The sequence below is a fragment of the Leptopilina boulardi genome, unplaced genomic scaffold (genome assembly GCF_019393585.1).
Source record: "Leptopilina boulardi isolate dan_hultmark-lab unplaced genomic scaffold, ZJU_Lbou_2.1 LbouV2_233, whole genome shotgun sequence".
NCBI classification, from domain to species: Eukaryota; Metazoa; Arthropoda; class Insecta; order Hymenoptera; family Figitidae; genus Leptopilina; species Leptopilina boulardi.
Window position 1 is genome coordinate 93,959 of NW_026137789.1, and position 21,988 is coordinate 115,946.

Here is a 21,988-nt window from a genome sequence, read left to right on the forward strand (position 1 = left end):
CCTTGTCCGGCTACAAGTGATATTCTTTACATTTAATTTTTATTTTAGAACTAATAAAATACATTTAAAATCTTTGAAACTCTTGTCCAGCTACACGTGATATTCCATAAATTCAATTTTTATTTTAGCACTATTAAAACACATTTAAATTCCTTGAAACCCTTGTCCGGCTACAAGTGATTATTTTAGAACTTATAAAACACATTTAAAATCGTTGAAACCCTTGTCCGGCGACAAGTAATATTCCTAAAATTTAATTTTTATTTTAGAACTAATAAAACACATTTAAAATCGTTGAAACCCTTGTCCGGCGACAAGTAATATTCCTTAAATTTAATTTTTATTTTAGAACTACTAAAACACATTTAAAATCGTTGAAACCCTTGTCCGGCTACAAGTGATATTCTTTACATTTAATTTTTATTTTAGAAGTAATAAAACACATTTAAAATCTTTGTAACCCTTGTCCGGCTACAAGTAATATTCCTTAAATTTAATTTTTATTTTAGAACTATTAAAACACATTTAAAATCTTTGAAACCCTTGTCCGGCTACAAGTGATATTCCTTAAATTCAATTTTTATTTTAGAACTATAAAAACACATTTAATATCCTCGTAACCATTGTCCGGCTAAAAGTGATATTATTTACATTTAATTTTTATTTTAGAACTTATAAAACATATTTAAAAAATTTGAAACCCTTGTCCGGCTACAAGTGATATTCTTTACATTTAATTTTTATTTTAGAACTAATAAAATACATTTAAAATCTTTGAAACTCTTGTCCGGCTACACGTGATATTCCATAAATTCAATTTTTATTTTAGAACTATTAAAACACATTTAAATTCCTTGAAACCCTTGTCCGGCTACAAGTGATTATTTTAGAACTAATAAAACACATTTAAAATCGTTGAAACCATTGTCCGGCTGCAAGTGATATTTTTTACAGTTATTTTTTATTTTAAAAATAATAAAACATATTTAAAAAATTTGAAACCCTTGTCCGGCTACAAGTGATATTCTTTACATTTAATTTTTATTTTAGAACTAATAAAATACATTTAAAATCTTTGAAACTCTTGTCCGGCTACACGTGATATTCCATAAATTCAATTTTTATTTTAGAACTATTAAAACACATTTAAATTCCTTGAAACCCTTGTCCGGCTACAAGTGATTATTTTAGAACTAATAAAACATATTTAAAACATTTGAAACCCTTGTCCGGCTACAAGTGATATTCTTTATATTTAATTTTTATTTTAGAACTAATAAAACACCTTTAAAATCGTTGAAACCCTTGTCCGGCTACAAGTGATATTCTTTACATTTAATTTTTATTTTAGAACTAATAAAATACATTTAAAATCTATGAAACTCTTGTCCGGCTACACGTGATATTCCATAAATTCAATTTTTATTTTAGAACTAATAAAACACATTTAAAATCGTTGAAACCCTTGTCCGGCGACAAGTAATATTCCTTAAATTTAATTTTTATTTTAGAACTACTAAAACATATTTAAAATCGTTGAAACCCTTGTCCGGCTACAAGTGATATTCTTTAAAATTTAATTTTTATTTTAGAAGTAATAAAACACATTTAAAATCTTTGTAACCCTTGTCCGGCTACAAGTGATTATTTGAGAACTAATAAAACACATTTAAAATCGTTGAAACCCTTGTCCGGCGACAAGTAATATTCCTTAAATTTAATTTTTATTTTAGAACTACTAAAACACATTTAAAATCGTTGAAACCCTTGTCCGGCTACAAGTGATTTTCTTTATATTTAATTTTTATTTTAGAACTAATAAAACACATTTAAAATCGTTGAAACCCTTGTCCGGCTACAAGTGATATTCTTTACATTTAATTTTTATTTTAGAACTAATAAAATACATTTAAAATCTTTGAAACCCTTGTCCGGCTGCAAGCGATATTTTTTACAGTTAATTTTTATTTTAAAACTAAAAAAACATATTTAAAACATTTGAAACCCTTGTCCGGCTACAAGTGAAATTTTTTAAATTTAATTTTTTATTTTAGAACTCATAAAAAAATTTCAAATCTTTGAAACCCTTGTCCGGCTTAAAACATTTGAAACTCTTGTCCGGATGCAAGTGATATTTTTTAAATTTTACTATTATTTCAGAATTTATAGTAAATATTTAAAACATTTGAAACCCTTGTCCGGCTGCAAGTGATATTTTTTAAAGTTAATTTTTATTTTAGAACTAATAAAACATATTTAAAAAACTTAAAACCCTTGTCCGGCTACAAGTGATATTCCTTAAATTCAATTTATATTTTAGAACTATTAAACCACATTTAAATTCCTTGAAACCCTTGTCCGGCTACAAGTGATTATTTTAGAACTAATAAAACACATTTAAAATCGATGAGACCCTTGTCCGGCTACAAGTGATATTCATTAAAATTTAATTTTTATTTTAGAACTAATAAAACACATTTAAAATCTTTGAAACCCTTGTCCGGCAAAAAGTGATATTCATTTAATTCAATTTTTATTTTAGAACTAATAAAACACATTTAATATCCTCGAAACCCTTGTCCGGCTGCAAGTGATATTCTTAAAAATTTAATTTTTATTTTAGAAGTAATAAAACACATTTAAAATCTTTGAAACCCTTGTCCGGCTACAAGTGATATTCCTTAAATTTAATTTTTATTTTAGAACTATTAAAACACATTTAAAATCTTTAAAACCCTTGTCCGGCTACAAGTGATATTCCTTAAATTCCATTTTTATTTTAGAACTATTAAAACACATTTAAATTCCTTGAAACCATTGTCCGGCTACAAGTGATTATTTTAGAACTAATAAAACACATTTAAAATAGTTGAAATCCTTGTCCGGCGACAAGTAATGTTCCTTAAATTTAATGTTTATTTTAGTACTAATAAAACACATTTAAAATCTTTGAAACCCTTGTCCGGCTACAAGTAATATTTTTTAAATTTAAATTTTATTTTAGAACTAATAAAACATATTTAAAACATTTAAAACCCTTGTCAGGCTACAAGTGATATTCCTTACATTTAATTTTTATTTTAGAACTAATAAAACACATTTAAAATCTTTGAAACCCTTGTCCGGCTACAAGTGATATTCTTTAAAATTTAATTTTTATTTTAGAACTAATAAAACAAAATTAAAATCTTTGAAACCCTTGTCCGGCTACAAGTGATATTCCTTAAATTCAATTTTTTTTAGACCTAATAAAACACATTTAAAATCCTTGAACCTCTTGTCCGGCTGCAAGTGATATTCCTAAAATTCCATTTTTATTTTAGAACTATTAAAACACATTTAAATTCCTTGAAACCATTGTCCGGCTACAAGTGATTATTTTAGAACTAATAAAACACATTTAAAATCGTTGAAACCCTTGTCCGGTGACAAGTAATATTCCTAAAGTTTAATTTTTCTTTTAAAACTAATAAAACACATTTAAAATCTTTGAAACCCTTGTCCGGCTATAGGTGATATTTGTTAATTTTAAATTTTATTTTAGAACTAATAAAACATATTTAAAAAATTTGAAACCCTTGTCCGGCTACAAGTGATATTCTTTACATTGAATTTTTATTTTAGAACTAATAAAACTCATTTAAAATCGTTGAAACCCTTGTCCGGCTACAAGTGATATTCCTTAAATTTAATTTTTATTTTAGAACTATTAAAACACATTTAAAATCTTTGAAACCCTTGTCCGCCTACAAGTAATATTCCTTAAGTTTAATTTTTATTTTAAAACTAATAAAATACATTAAAAATTTTTGAAACCCTTGTTCGGCTACAAGTAATATTTTTTAAATTTAAATTATATTTTAGCACTAATAAAACATATTTAAAACATTTGAAACCCTTGTCCGGCTACAAGTGATATTCTTTACATTTAATTTTTATTTTAGAACTAATAAAACACATTTAAAATCTTTGAAACCCTTGTCCGGCTACAAGTGATATTCTTTAAATTCAATTTTTTTAGAACTAATAAAACACATTTAAAATCCCCGAACCTCTTGTCCGTCTGCAAGTGATATTTTTTACAGTTGATTTTTATGTTAGATCTAATAAATCATGTTTAAAACATTTGAAACCCTTGTCCGGCTACAAGTGATATTCCTAAAATTCAATTTATATTTTAGAAGTAATAAAACATATTTAAAAGATTTGAAACAGTTGTCCGCCTACAAGGGATATTCCTTAAATTCAATTTTTATTTTAGAACTAATAAAACACATTTAATATCCTCGTAACCCTTGTCCGGCTGCAAGTGATATTATTTACATTTAATTTTTATTTTAGAGCTAATAATACATATTTAAAACATTTTTACTTTAGAACTAATAAAATTCATTTAAAATCTTTGAAACCCTTGTCCGGCTCTAAGTGATATTTTTTACAGTTAATTTTTATTTTAGAACTAATAAAACATATTTAAACCATTTGAAACCCTTGTCCGGCTACAAGTGATATTTTTTAAATTTACCATTATTTCAGAATTTATAGTAAATATTTAAAACATTTGAAACCCTTGTCCGGCTGCAAGTGATATTTTTTAAATTTAATTTTTATTTTAGAACTAATAAAACACATTTAAATTCCTTGAAACCCTTGTCCGGCCACAAGTGATTATTTTAGAACTAATAAAACACATTTAAAATCGTTGAAACCCTTGTCCGGCTACAAGTGATATTCTTTACATTTAATTTTTATTTTAGAACTAATAAAATACATTTAAAATCTTTGAAACTCTTGTCCGGCTACAAGTGATATTCCTAAAATTCAATTTATATTTTAGAAGTAATAAAACATATTTAAAAGATTTGAAACAGTTGTCCGCCTACAAGTGATATTCCTTAAATTCAATTTTTTTTAGAACTAATAAAACACATTTAAAATCCTTGAACCTCTTGTCCGGCTGCAAGTGATATTTTTTACAGTTAATTTTTATTTTAGAACTAATAAAACATATATAAACCATTTGAAACCCTTGTCCGGCTACAAGTGATATTATTTAAATTTAAATTTTTATGTTAGAACTAATAAAATACATTTAAAATCTTTGAAATCCTTGTACGGCTACAAGTGATATTCCTTAAATTCAATTTTTTTTAGAACTAATAAAACACATTTAAAATCCTTGAACCTCTTGTCCGGCTACAAGTGATATTCTTTACATTTAATTTTTATTTTAGAACTAATAAAACACATTTAAAATCTTTGAAACCCTTGTCCGGCTACAAGTGATATTCTTTAAATTCAATTTTTTTAGAACTAATAAAACACATTTAAAATCCCCGAACCTCTTGTCCGGCTGCAAGTGATATTTTTTACAGTTGATTTTTATGTTAGATCTAATAAATCATGTTTAAAACATTTGAAACCCTTGTCCGGCTACAAGTGATATTCCTAAAATTCAATTTATATTTTAGAAGTAATAAAACATATTTAAAAGATTTGAAACAGTTGTCCGCCTACAAGGGATATTCCTTAAATTCAATTTTTATTTTAGAACTAATAAAACACATTTAATATCCTCGTAACCCTTGTCCGGCTGCAAGTGATATTATTTACATTTAATTTTTATTTTAGAGCTAATAATACATATTTAAAACATTTTTACTTTAGAACTAATAAAATTCGTTTAAAATCTTTGAAACCCTTGTCCGGCTCTAAGTGATATTTTTTACAGTTAATTTTTATTTTAGAACTAATAAAACATATTTAAACCATTTGAAACCCTTGTCCGGCTACAAGTGATATTTTTTAAATTTACCATTATTTTAGAATTTATAGTAAATATTTAAAACATTTGAAACCCTTGTCCGGCTGCAAGTGATATTTTTTAAATTTAATTTTTATTTTAGAACTAATAAAACACATTTAAATTCCTTGAAACCCTTGTCCGGCCACAAGTGATTATTTTAGAACTAATAAAACACATTTAAAATCGTTGAAACCCTTGTCCGGTGACAAGTAATATTCCTAAAGTTTAATTTTTCTTTTAAAACTAATAAAACACATTTAAAATCTTTGAAACCCTTGTCCGGCTACAAGTGATATTCTTTAAAATTTAATTTTTATTTTAGAACTAATAAAACACATTTAAATTCCTTGAAACCCTTGTCCGGCTACAAGTGATTATTTTAGAACTAATAAAACACATTTAAAATCGTTGAAACCCTTGTCCGGTGACAAGTAATATTCCTAAAGTTTAATTTTTCTTTTAAAACTAATAAAACACATTTAAAATCTTTGAAACCCTTGTCCGGCTACAGGTGATATTTTTTAATTTTAAATTTTATTTTAGAACTAATAAAACATATTTAAAAAATTTGAAACCCTTGTCCGGCTACAAGTGATATTCTTTACATTGAATTTTTATTTTAGAACTAATAAAACTCATTTAAAATCGTTGAAACCCTTGTCCGGCTACAAGTGATATTCCTTAAATTTAATTTTTATTTTAGAACTATTAAAACACATTTAAAATCTTTGAAACCCTTGTCCGCCTACAAGTGATATTCCTTAAATTCAATTTTTTTTAGAACTAATAAAACACATTTAAAATCCTTGAACCTCTTGTCCGGCTGCAAGTGATATTTTTTACAGTTAATTTTTATTTTAGAACTAATAAAACATATATAAACCATTTGAAACCCTTGTCCGGCTACAAGTGATATTATTTAAATTTAAATTTTTATGTTAGAACTAATAAAATACATTTAAAATCTTTGAAATCCTTGTACGGCTACAAGTGATATTCCTTAAATTCAATTTTTTTTTAGAACTAATAAAACACATTTAAAATCCTTGAACAACTTGTCCACCTACAAGTGATATTTTTATAGTTAATTAATTTTTATTTTATAATAATAAAACATATTTAAAACATTTCAAACCCTTGTCCGGCTACAAGTGATATTTTTTAAATTTACCATTATTTCAGAATTTATAATAATTATTTATAATAATTCTTTTCTTTTGAACATTTAAATTGAGGTTTGTATATTCGAGTTTGCATTATAAATAAATAGAATAAATTTTTCGAAGTGTAAAAAAGCCGATTTGGAATAAGAAATATATAATTGTTTAAAAAGAAATAAAAGCGAAGTGTGACAGATTCACCGACAATTTTATCAAGTAGTTTTTAGATGATAAATTTACCATACGCGTACTACTCACATGGTAAAATTGTCGGTTAATCTGTAACACTTTGCTTTTATTTCTTTTTAAAAAATTGTATATTTGAATACCCGGATCAAATAACTCGACCGACGCTCGGACGAACGCTCTATTACCAGTCAAGTAGCAGTGACAGCCTGTGGGCGGCTCACTGCTACCCGACTACCATTAGAGCGTGCGTCCGAGCGTCGGTCGAGTTATTTGATCCGGGTATTCATTTCTTTTTCATATCGACTTTTTACACTTCAAAACATTTATTCTATTCATTTATAATGCAAACTCGGATAAACAAACGTCAATTTAAATGTTTAAGAGAAATGAATTTACGGTAAGAAAAAATAATTCACCGTTAGGTTCCATTTCGGTTTTTTCACCAAACCGAATTCAGGTTAAGTTATCACCAATTCTTTTTGCTTCCTCCAAATTATTTTTTTTTACTGAGCTTTCAAGAGCTGTGCTTATTATTTCGAACTTTAAACTGTAATATTGGATCTACCCTTTCATGTTTTCAAGAACTGTCATCGGATTCATACTCAGCGACCTCAAAAACACCCGGGCAACAAGTTACAAGTATATCCAATCAATTAGTATGATAATTATCCGCCATATTGGATCTGCCGGTTTCAATTTTAAAAATTTCAAAAAATTAACATCGGATTCGTGATTTGCGACCCCATAACCCTCCGAGTAACGACTTTCATGACTATGCGATTAATTTTTCAAAAAATTCATTGACACCGAAGAACTCCGATCTGCCTTTTTTAATTTAAAAAATTTTGAAAAACTGATATCCCCCACAACACCAAAACTTTCCTGAAAATTTAGTAAATATTTTCTTGTAATATTTGGAATATTGAATTGTAAAGTTTAGTGTTAATTGTGTAAAGATTTAAATGTGCCGATTAAATAAATGTTCAGGAAAGTTTCATGTTTAACATTTATGCAAGTGTGACATTTAAATCTTTACATAACTTTCAATAATTGTTGCAATTAAATATTCCAAATATTGATTTGATAAAAAATACAGATTGAATATGAAATATAATAATTTGATCTACATTGAACCAATATTGTATAATATTTGTCGATTTTTATTATATATATATAAATTTATTAATAACAATAATTGTATTTCAATGAAAAAATTAATTAAATAAAATGTAATAGACAGATCAATTGAATTACCTAATAAATAAAAATTTTATAAAATAACTCGCAAAAAATTGAAAATGATTGTAAAATTTATGTAATATTAATTTTATTTAATACTTACCTAAATATACGTATAACACATGCTTTTTTGTTTCACAATTAGAGAAGAAGATTTGTAAAATATAACATTGCACGATTTCGAAATTGTAAAATCTAACATTTACAAACTTTTGATTTGTAAAATCTAACAACTTGTTTTTTTCTTTATTATAATGAAATTTTATTTACGTTTGTAAAATATAACATTATAGCAATAAAATTTGTGTGAAAATGATACCTTCTCGTCAGATTAGTGTTCAGCGACCCTAAAAACCCCTGAGTGACAAATTTCAATTGAATTATAGCTTTTTTTGTTACTTCTTTCACCATATTGGATCCGCCATCTTGAATTTTTTATTTTGACACTTAGCATTTTAAAGTAGGAGTAATTACCTAAATTTCTAATTCAATTTAAAACCTTTAGAACTTTTTACAACCCTACAAAGCACCATAAGATACGTTTTATTGAAATTTGTTAAAATTTTTAAAAATCGGCCACCATATTAAATCCGCCATCTTGAATTTTTTATTTTGCCACTTTGCATTTTAAAGTAGATGTAATTACCTAAATTTTAAGCCGTATTTGAACTTTTTTCATTTAAATCTTTTACAAACTTAAAAATTATAAAATTTACAAATCTTAAAGTTCAACTTTTGTTATTACTTGGTAATATTATTATTTTTATTGTTTAGAATGATTTTAAAACAAACATTATTAAATATATATTATTTGCTTATGAATAGGTTAATATTAAGATAGATATCTATTAGAAGTTGTTGCTTCCATACAAGTATCACTAAACTATTATTTAGTGAATTGTTTAATGTGTGATTTTAGTTATTTATTTATTGAGAATTTATTGAAAAGTAATTAAGTAAGTATTTCCCTAATATTTTTATAATAGAAAATAGATATAATATTTAATGTTTGTAAACAACTTGAAAGAGGCATATTTACAATTAAAGTTTCGTTGTCATTTCTCAATTATAATAAGGGTGAAAGTAGAATGCTGTTTATACTATAAAGCTTATGGGGAGTAGGTTTATAACTTCAGCGCAGGTGCAAAGAATGTGAAGCGCGTAAGGACTGCGTGGATAATACATACTGTAGTCAGGTCGTGGTTAGAATCTTGAGCATCCCGAGATATAATTGAGTTAATAATACCTGATAACAATGTCTTGTTATTTTTCTCCTTTCTCATTACACTTTTCTATGAAGTATTTTGTTATTAAAAAGCACTGAGGATGAAAAAAATTATATGTAAAAATAAAGTAATAAGGAATAAATAGCAAATGTGCCATAACTGTTCAGCATTTTGGAAAACTGCATGAGACGCTTCAACATTAAAAATATCAATCAACTTGTATCTTTAAAGTTAGTGAAATATTTTGTCTTTGCTTTCTTTCTGATGGGCGAATAGATTATATTTTGTTTCGTAGAATATTGATCAACATTTCAGAATCAAGTCTTACAAAATAATTGATCAAAGAAAAAATAAAGATATACTTAGACATTTTTGTAAATAAGGCAAGTAATTTTTTCATATTCGAATAGAGCACACTTCAAAGAAATAATGAAGATAAAAAGGACAATACATTTTTTAAAATACTTTATATTCCTAATTATTAAACTTAAAAGAAAAATACATCTTACTTATAGAAAATTGTATATCATATTTTAGAAAGTGTTGAATAAGTATAATATATTTTTTAAAATTATATTTGAAATTTTATAATTGATTTTTAATATAAATACGAGAACGGGTGTCAATTTCACAAAAATCGCGTATATATGTAGTGGGTTATTTTTCTTAAAAATTAAAAAAAATTTAGTCTTTTTTCCATACACTTATAATTGGAAAAAAATTTCAATAAATAACGACTAACGTGGACAAAAGTCCACATTTTTTAATTCACAAAATATTTCTATTAAGGTGGTTGAACCTTTTAACGACCAAATGTGCTGATTTTTAACTTGGATTTCAACATCTTATTAAAAGAATAAAAAATATAGGAAAAATTCTGTAACTACTTTTAAAACATTTTTGGGAACGCTTTTTTGAATGACGTGATCAAAATTTTCAGAAAATAACATTTTCCTCTTACTTTTTTCAAAACAATAAAAAAAGTACAGGATTTTGACATGTGATTTTTTTCATTTGTAATTTTTTTAGTTATAGAATTTTTTTACTGACATCTAAGATGCCCAAAACTTGTTCACGGTAGTAAAACTATAAAAATATAAATTGTTTATATTTATTTTTGATGATTTTAAATTCAAAATGGCGTCTTAAAGCCAAAACTATTTGTTTAATTATTACAAATATATAATTACAATTGATAATAATTAATTTAATGTTAAATAAAAAATTTTATTTGTTTAATTGTTTTAAAAAATAGGAGGGGTAAATGGGGAGAAGAGGTGTTGGAGCTAAATTTACAGTTGTAAAATTAAGTTCAACGTCAATATTTTAACCTCAGATCACCTACAAGAGGATCTGAGTATTGCCAAGCTTTTATCTTGACAATTGGGCGCAAGATAATTCAAGTTATCGCTAAATGCATAAAAACTTGAAAATCAAACAAAAATTTTTTCTTATTTCTCATGATTTCCGTAACAAAAATTCACTTGAATTTTTGATTTTTGTCAATTTGGTTAATAATAACAAGCTGTCCCTATTTACCCTAAGAATTTGAAAACTCGGGGTAAATGAAAACAACTTTTTATTATTAATCAACTTGACAAAAATCAAAAATTCAAGTGAATTTCTGCTATGGGAATCATAAGCAATAAGAAAAAATTTTTGTATGATTTTTAAGTCTGTTTTTTTCAAATGCGAGACAAGATACTGAAATAAAAAAATAAATAAAAGACATAAAGCAAGCAAATTTAATCTTAATCAAACCTTTTTCTGCTGCATAAAATTAATCCTCGAAATGTAAATAACAACTTGAATAAAAATAAAGCCGCAAATATTACACTTTAAAGGAAGAAACTTACCTAATTTGTGAAAAATATGGATTTTGTCCTCTTTTACCCCAACTTACCCTATATGTTTTCGAAAGGTTTTTTCCTGCTTTTTCAAATAGTGTAAAATATTTTCAAAAAATTCAAAATTTGACCATTTTTTGAAAATTAAAAATTGTTTCGACTTTTATTTTAATTTTTACGAAAAGTTTAAGGACATTTATCATCAATTAAACGTCATGTAAAAAATTCGGCAATACACATCCCTTATTTATCAAGAACCGCTCTATCAATAGGCGTGCTCAAAAAACTAAAAATTCATAAATAAACAAATTATATAACATTTTTTTTTAAATCAAGATTTTTAAAGATTTTTTTTCAGTTTTTAAAAATTTTTCATAGCTAATCGCTTCAGAATGTTATAAATATCGCATCAGAAATGTTTAGGTTATAAGATAGGACTATTGAGAAAATTAAATTTTAAAATGTCTGCCAAAAAATGGCGGCTAAAGTCACTTTTTTTTAAACAACATTATCACCAAGTGGACGAAAGTTTCAAAAATGGTTGAATTTGCTTGAAACTTATTACTCGGGGGTTTTCGGGGTCGCTGATTACAAATATGACCTTGGTTTTTAAAAATTCAAAATGGCGGTTCCAATATAGAGAATGAATTTTTCAAAAATGGTTGGATTCGCTTGAAAATCGTTACTCAGGGGTTTTTTTTTGGTCGCTTATTAAGAATATGACATTAATTCTCAAAAATTTAGAATGGCGGATCCAATATGACTGACAGTAAATTTAAAAAATGATTGGATTCGCTTAAAAATCGTTACTGGGGGGTTTTCTGGGTCGCTGATATACAATATTTGTAATATTGCCCCATTCTCACCGCGAGTTGGTAAACGTTTATTAGAGAATCATTTTTTAAATATTTTTTGTGTTGCTTTATTTAAAAATTTTTTTTGTTTTTTATTTTTTCATTTTTGTAAGAAATATTTATTTTCTTAACTTGTTTAATTTATGTTAAATGCTTACCTTATTTTGCGTGGAAATTATCATAACACATTTTGCAAAAGTATGCGTTCCACATTTCGCAAAAAAACGTTCTTGTTTCACAAAAATCGCTTGAACAATATTCTTTTTGCGTTGTTTTAAACTTGTGATTCTTTAAATCACCAGTTTTGCGTTCTTCAAAATAATGCCGGACAATCTTTAGTGAAAAGTCTGATCTCTTTTTACCCTCTTTGCAAACAGCATTAGATAGTACTGCAGCATTAGAGACAGATGATTAGATGAAATGCTGGAACATCGGGTAAGTCTTTTTTTAGCTTTTAAAGAAGGCAATAATTTACCACAATATTGATCATCAAGATCAACACCACCCATGAAACTAATATAATTTAAAAAGGCGTTTGGCATCGAAATTACATCGTTACTTCTCTTTTCCTTAGAGTAGCGTTTTTTGCAGTTAAAGGATATACACCAGCACATGTTGACAGTAAGCATACTTCTTTGGAATCCAAAAGTGTAATGTAATTGATTCCGCTACTTTTTTCATGCTTTACTTTAAATGTGCCCCTTGTAGCATTTTTCTCTATATTGATTTTCTCTTTGACGCTATTATTTTTGACAACACGCGTTGCTTTTAGGCGAATTCTTTTCAAATGAGTAAGTAAGTCAGGATTCGTAATACAATTGTCAGAATGCAAGTGATAGTTTTCTAATTTTTTTAGTAGTTGAAAGTAGCAATTTTTCAATTATCTTCAAAACTAAATGGCTTCCCAAAGCATATTTAGCTAACTTATCACCAGTCTTTGAATTTTTTTCCTCAAGATACGTTACTTTCAAACAAAACACCATATAAACCATTATAAACGCTCAAATAAAAAAAAATTTACAAACCTGCAAAAGTAAGTATGCTAAAAGGAGAATATAAAAAAGAAAATTTAAAAACCTGCTACACGATTCAATGTAAAGAAGGAAAACAATTTTTTAAACGAAATGAAGTAAAATTGTGAGTCGTACTTATAATAAAATGGGTCAATGTCGATTGTGAGAAAGACATCCATCTAGCGGTAGGTTATGAACAAATTTTTCTACCTACCTCGAATAACGATTTTCAAGCGAATCCAAGGATTTTTTAAATTTCATGTCCGTCATTTTGAATTTTTGAAAACTAAGGTATTGCCGAATTTTTCATATGATGTTTGAATGTTGATAAATGTTCTTAAATTTTTTGAAAAAATTTTGTTCATCCCGTTCTTAAAAGTTAAAGGGGGGAAACTCGTGTAAATGCTAGTTTTTTGAAAATTTTCTTACAAAAAGTGGTAAAACTTATTGAATTAAAATAAAGCGTACCTTAAAGTGTATAATCTAAGCTATGTATAATTATTTTTTTAATTAAAAATTTTGCAAAATGACGGCGTTACAGGCGTTTAAAGTCAGATCTTTGGTTTTGTGCCGAGCAGCCTACTGGTCTCAAATCTCAACTAAAATCAAAAAAATTAAAGTTTTATTGTTAAAATACACAAATGATGGATTTCACATCAAAAGTCCAGGCAAAAAATATTTTTTATCCAATCTATCCCCAATTTTTTTTTTTTGAGTTGTCCTATACGTTGGTAATTTATCAGATTAATATTTTTGAATTTTATAAAAAATTAGCAGTTGGGGGGGGTAAAAGTTTTGAGTTTTTCGCTGACACGCCATACTTTGTTTATTTATTATACTTAAACGAAAAAATAAATTTTGATTTTTTTCATCTTCGGGCACGTTTTTTTTTATTTTATTTTTATTGGAAAGCTGAGATTTTTTCCCACAAAATTTTCAAAAAACCGTTTTCTTTTGTTTCCGAGAAATGAAATTTTAAAAATCGCTCTGCAAGTCAAAGAGAAGCCACACTATTCAGCAATGTGCAGAAATAGTTTATCTACCATAGCATACGTTTTATAAAATTGTAGGAACGAAGATTTCAACTTGACTTTAGTGCAGTGTAAATCACACACAGCACTATAAGAAAATTTCAAGCTGTATTCTCCGGATCTATACAGTGTATTATCATCTGGAGTCAATATTACACTGTAAAAACTGATTTTCTGAAATATGAAAATATCTTGTTACTGCATCAACATACAAACATAGTTGCAGAAAGTTTTGTGCTTTGTTTTTTCTCTGTTGTGTAAAATAAAATAATTCACGTCCACGTAAAATTCCTAACTTTCTATGCGACAATGACTCTAACTCTTTCTTTTCAGAACGCAGAGAATAAAATTAACAATATTTTTAGTTGGAAAAAATATAGAAAATCACAAATAAAGAAATATATAACTCTAAAAATTAGATATGTACAAGGTTTATTATAAAGTTTTAGGTTATATTGATAAAACAGTAGTCTGAAATTATAATAATTTTTGGACTATATTATTTATAAAACGAAAAAAATTTTCATTCATAATTTTCAATGTTATTTGTATTATTGTTGTTTTCATCAATATTATTATTGTTATTATGACTATACTATTAACTTATTCCAAAACAATAAATATTTCCAAAACCGAATTTCTTAGGTTAGGAAATTTTTTCTTTGTAAAGTGTAGTAGAGAACTACAAATTTTATCGAAATAATTTGCACTATAAATAAATATTGAATTCTGTAGGTAAAAATACATATTTTGCTAATTTTACGATCCTTTTTACTAAGAAAGAGTACGTAGAATTTATTTGTATTTTTGAGGGGTAAAATTTATCTAAAAAATATAGTATTTATACTATGTAAAAAATTACCTTAAAAAAATTTTATAATACGTTAGCCACCAATACACTGTTTTTACAAAATCTCATTTAGTTGTAAATATTACTTTCAGTTATTTACAAAGTGAAATAATCTTTTAATTTTCTAAAGTTCCAAAAAAATTGTTTTATTAAACGCAATTTAGAAAAACTTATTATATAAAATGTTTTAATATATAACAGTGTAAATTATTTAACAAATTTACATATAGTAAAACCGTGCACATAAAGTCTGTAATATTTTTTAGAAATGCAATCTTGCATTACGGCCTCTTAAAGATCCGTAAATTACAACTTTTCTAACACAGTTTTAAAAATTAACAACTACTTTTTATAATTTTAACTTGAATTTTTACCAATACAGTGTTGAAAATTCAACCATATTATTAATTTAAAATTAATATGAACCCAATAGGCACAGTCACCTATTGGATGTACCAAGGACATCCTTTTCGGAACTTTCTTTGGACATTGTTAAAAAATCGTTCTAAAGATATCCTTCGGACATCCCAAAAATATCCCTAAAAAGGCTTCCTATAGAGGTCAAAAAGAATGAAGAAAAGACATCCTAAACAAGTTCTATGTCTGAGCTAGAGCAGTTATAAAAATATCCTTAAGAAAGCTTAGGGATATTTTTGAAAATTATGAAAAAATTTGGTTTTTTTCAATACATTTTTCAGACATAATGAGGATTTCACAAAGAAGTTTGACGGACATTTTTAGGACATGTTTGGTACATTCTTATGACAAATCCTTTTTCGACGAATTAGCTCATAAGGATCAATATATAAGACCAGTAATCGCGGTATATATTTCGTCTATTTGGATCTTCAAGAGCACTTCGGTGTTGTGTCTTAAAAAGACTGACGTATAATTTATATACAGTTACAAAAAGACCTAAATAACAATTTTCAATCGAATTTAATTTTTACAAAATTGTCTACCTTATTGGATATGCTATTCGATTTTGATTTTTTTAAAAACTAACATCGAATTCGTGATCAGCGATGCCAAAACCCCTGGGTCACTATTTTTATTAAAATCGATCCAAGTAATTATTTAAAATTAAAATTTGTTCATAACAATTTATAATTTTTTCCTAAAATTGATTTTTTCATATCTTTAATACAAATCTCGAAAGTAATAAATTTTTGAAAATTGATAATTTTTTCAAATTTAACTTCTATTTTATATTATTTATAATTAATATTCATGATTATTACACAGCCCCACAAAAAAAAGTGTCATGTACTTTTGACCGGAATACCCTAACCCTATGTATTTTGACGCGCTGAAGACGAATACGAAGTCCGTTTTGCTCCATCACGTCAGGATTTTTTTCTAACCTCAAAAAACATGTTGGATTTTGAGAAGTAGGCGATTTTTTTAAAAATTGATGTATTAACTTCAAACTTGGTATCTGAGGGTTTTTTGTGTCGCTGATTACGAATCTGAAGTTAGATTTTCAAAATCCGAAATGTCGGATCCAATATGGCGGACGAATTTTGAAAAAATTTTAAGATTTACTTCAAACTTGGTATCTAGGGGTTTTTTGGGTCGCTGATTACGAATCTGATGTCAGATTTCCGAAATTCGATATGTCTGATTCAATATTAAGGAATTATTTTTAAAAAATTGCCAGATTATTATGAAATTTGGTATCTACAGGTTTTCTAAGTTGCTGACAAGTAACACTAGGGAAGTGCCATACGCCGATTTTTCTGAAACTTGTCAGTTTTGTAGTTTTTTGAAAACAATTTGACACGTATGTTTTGTTTTTCCCCAAAAGCTGAATTTTTTTGCTAGCTGAAGCTTGAATTTTTTTTTGGTAGGGGGACATTATTTTACGAAATTTTTCAAAAATTAATGTGCAATAGTGTATCTGGGGGTTTTTTGGGTCACTAATTACGAATCTAATGTCAGATTTCAAAAATTCAAAACGGCATATCCAACATGGACTTCTATCGGCCACATTAGATACGCCATTATCAATTTCTGAAAAATGACATCAGATTCGTAATCAGCGACCCAAAAACCCCTAGATACCAAGTTTGAAGTAAATCTTAAAATTTTTTCAAAATTCGTCCGCCATATTGGATCCGCCATTTTTGATTTTGAAAATCTAACTTCAGATTCGTAATCAGCGACACAAAAAACCCTCAGATACCAAGTTTGAAGTTAATACATCAATTTTTAAAAAAATCGCCTACTTCTCAAAATCCGACATGTTTTTTGAGGTTAGAAAAAAATCCTGACGTGATGGAGCAAAACGGACTTCGGATTCGTGTTCAGCGCGTCAAAATACATAGGGTTAGGGTATTCCGGTCAAAAGTACATGACACTTTTTTTTGTGGGGCTGTGTTATTAATTAACGTTTTAAAAAATAACTTTTTTGTTATTTGTCATTAATTAATTGTAACGTAAATAATAAATTATTCAATAAATTTAAATCGTGCTAATTTTATTGATAGTTCTCAATTAATCGATTTCCAAACGCTCTTCATTAATGAGAGAATTTATCGAAACTGAAACATCGACTCCTTGCGGACGCGAGAGGAACAAAAAATAAAAATCGAATAGCATATCCAATAAGGTAGACAATTTTGTAAAAATTAAATTCGATTGAAAATTGTTATTTAGGTCTTTTTGTTACTGTATACCTATAAATTATACGTCAGTCTTTTTGAAAATTTTAAATGTCTTCTAAGAAAACTTTTTTAAGCGAATCCAATGAATTTTTAAAAATTCGTTCGTGATATTGGATCCGCCATTTTGAATTTTGAAAAACTGACATCGAATTCGTGGTCAGCGACCCCAAAAACCCCCGAGTAACCAGACTCAAGCGAATTTAAGCGATTTTTAAATTTTTGTCCGCCATATTGAATCCGCCATTTTGAATTTTGAAAAACTGACATCGAATTCGTGATCAGCGACCCCGAAAACCCCCGAGTAATCAGCTTCATTTAAGTTAATTGAAATCATTTCCTAAATTAACAATTTGTTTATATAATTTGTTTATAACAATTTACTAATGGATCTATATCATCATTCTACAATTTAGAGATCCAGAGGAGTAAATTTAAATACCTAACAATAAAACTTTACATATTTTTTTTAAAATAAAAGTAATATGTAAAAAAGTAAGTTTTTTTATTTGTTTATATTAATATAATTATTTATGCAAATTGAAAATAAAAAATCGGGCTCGAGTGATCTCTTACAATTTTATTAAAGATTATTTTAAAAAAACAATTTGTAAATTCAGATGTTCATTACATGTACATTTTGCTTCCTCTTTACGATCAGCAAAAAAATTTGCTTCCTCGTGGAGAAAGCAAAATTTTATTGCCAAAATGTGAATTTCTGATTTTTTAACTTTCATTAATTCTTTAAATTTACCTCATATGTATACTTTATATACATATATCGATCGATTCGTCTTGACGTAAGGAATACAATTATTTCATATATAAACTTCAATTTAAAAAATCACAAAATTTTATAGCCAAAATGTGAATTTTTGATTTTTTAACTTTCATTAATTCTTTAAATTTATCTCAAATGTATACTTTATATATATCGATCGATTCGTTTTGACGTAACGAATACGATTTTATTATATATAACCTTAAATTTTTCGATTTAAAAACTTTTTCGATTAAAAAAAAATGTTTGGAAAAAAGATGATAAAATTTTATTTTTTGGGTATTTTCAAAATCCTTTGGTCAGATTTGAGATATTAATATGATAATTGAACTTTTTATTCATAACTTTTTTATCTAAATCCATTAAAACTTGTTAAAGTTATCTTATAAACAAAAAAGGGATCCACACACACATATACACACATACACACATCCGAACAATTGATCAGGATCTCATATAACATGTTTCTATAAAGAAAAAAATTTGTTTCCGCCACTTTGAAAAGTTTTATAAACGAAAGGACTGCAAAGCTTCCCACAGTGCGCCTTAACTAAAATTAAATAAAAAGTTCTTACACCTGGAAAATTAGTAGAGATTCTTAATTTACAATGTTCATAGATGAGAAAAATCAAAAAACTAAAAAAATCTGTGGAGAGATTTTTAAATAAATCCACTTTGAACATTTTTGCGCACGAAATACGATATTTTGGAAAATATGGCATTGTTTCATATGAATAGAAAAGAAAAAAATGATATATTAATAATTTTTAAGTGGTAATTCTATTAAACATTTATTATTTCAACATTTTAGTACTAATAAAATATAAAAATGTAACATAATTTAATTATATTTACATTAATTCAAACATGTGAAGCATTATATCTACAAACAGCGCTCAAAAGGTGTTTAGGATATTCCGGGTGATTCGCAGGTACCTTATTTATTTCCCAGGAAGACTTTAAGAAATCAAAATGGACGGACTCCATCGCCTGCTCTCCAAAAAATGCTAATCCTTCACCGTTTTTATCACAGAACTGTTCTATGTGAAAAAAAACTGCATGAACCTTTGGTGTAACGCTGACACCCAAGTCCATGTAGCTCTTTTTGAAAGTTTCTATACATGCTTTGTAATTTTGGTCAAGATTATTTCCGAAGCTTGCAGAAACTACTTTTTTGAAGTCGTCAAATACTTTAACATACTTAGGTATTGCTAGATTTTGAAACTGGCGCAGAAGGTCTACTTTATCCAAAAGTGTTTTGCATGCATTTCCTTTAAACCCAGAACATCCTCGTCTAATTTCACGCTGAACGTGACAAGCTTTTGCCCATGACAGCGACTCATTTTCACACTCTTTCAACATATGCGTGAAAACAGTGTTAACAACACCAAGCATAAGGTGTAATTCTGGCGGTGGAATAATGTCTAGGAATGTTTTGCCTCCAACAGTTGTAATTAGCGGTGGATGAATGCAGTTGAAATAATCTTTTGCTTTGTTTTTTAAACCTTTTCATTCAGTCAGCCATTTTGTATAATACGATAAAACATTTTCGGGGGATCTCAATTCGCCACAGCTGCTTAGCTCATCTTTCCTGGCATAACAATAAGTGCACGGGTATGCACTACTGTGCGACATAATACCTGCCAAGATATTCGCTAGCTTCAAATCGGTCGCAATTGTGCTATCAAAAGGACTTATATTCAACGTTGAAAAGAGTTGATCTACATTCTTATAATTTTCTTGTGCACTTGGAACGGCTGCTAGAATAAATAGTCGTTTAACTCCAGAATCCTTAAATTTCCTTGCTGCTATCCCTTCATCATACCTAGCACGCTTACCGCTGCACTCAAACTGCAACTCATTTGATTGAACAGAAAGACATATTTTTAAAAATCCGCCTCCTCCATCAATACCCATTTTTAAGTGAACATCTAGTACATCTCGTTCATTTTTCACATACTGAACAAAAGCAGGAACATCTTTGCAGTAAACTCCAAACGCAGGAGCATCCGAGACTTCTTTATCGCCTTTTACATGAACAAAAGGAAATTTCTTAAAATCAAAATAATCGTCGACAGAATGAGCTATGTTATTAAGTTTTAATTTTAATCCTGGTTCAATTGCTTTTCTACTACTTGTACACACACGAATGGAAGCTGCCATTTTTAGAATTGCACGATCACTTAAATTCAAATCGCTTTTGATTTTCAACATATCATCCACAGATGCTGTAAATGAGTTTGTTGTGGAAAGGATTTTTTATTATTGCCTACTGCGATTTGAAGTGGTTTGCCGTGGATTTGTGACAACCGCAAAACTGACGGCTCTCGATCACCTTTAGAATCTTCTTTTACTATTTCTTTAATCACACGTGACATGATTTGATCATTCGCTTTTAAAGATCCATCTAATATATAATTTGATACATTTATTACTCGAGATTTCAAACCACATGCATGTGGTTTGCCTTTTCCAATCTCACTAAAACACACGTCACATCGTTTTGTCGCAGACAGTTGCTTAGACTTGCCTAAAATAATAAATAAAAACAATAAAATCTGTCATTTAAGAACAAACTAACAAAAACATATATTTTTTACTTTGAATACTTACCTGGAACTTTTTTTGCAACTTTGCCACAAATTTTAGCGGGTATTTCGCGTGCAATTTCACAAATTTTGCATTCGCATCTTGATCTCGTAGCCTGCAAAGGCTTAAAAATAGACAAATCTGGAGATGCAAGTTTCTTTCTTTCAGTCTTCGCTTGAAATACTTTTCTTCTGCAAGTACAACACACAGCAGCCGGCAATCTGTGCTCGTCATCATAGTTGTCAACGTGATTTTTCATGTCAATTTTTAACTGATTCTCTATAATATACATTTGTTTTTGTTTTCGAAAACACAGGAAACATACTTTTCCCCGATTTTGATCGTGAGTCAAAGCTTTAGACGACATCATTCACTGAACAATTCTAAGATACGTTTTAACAGTTTTTAGATACCAAACAATTGATAGATAATTCGCTCTGCGAAACTAGGTTAACCTTGTTTTATTTTGTTTTGGTAGTTTTATTTTCATAGTGCTTGTGTCGCTAAAGTCAATTTAAGTTTTAATTATTTCTGTTTTTTAAATTATGGTTAATAGACAATAATTAACAATTAATAAATTACTAATAATTATAAAATTTATTATAAAAGGTTAATATAAACATTTAATACAAAATTATTTTGTTTTTTTCTATTTATAAGTAAAAAATTATGCCAGCATTTTTGAAATATCGTACTTCGTGCGCAAAAATGTTCAATGTGGATTTATTTAAAAATCTCTC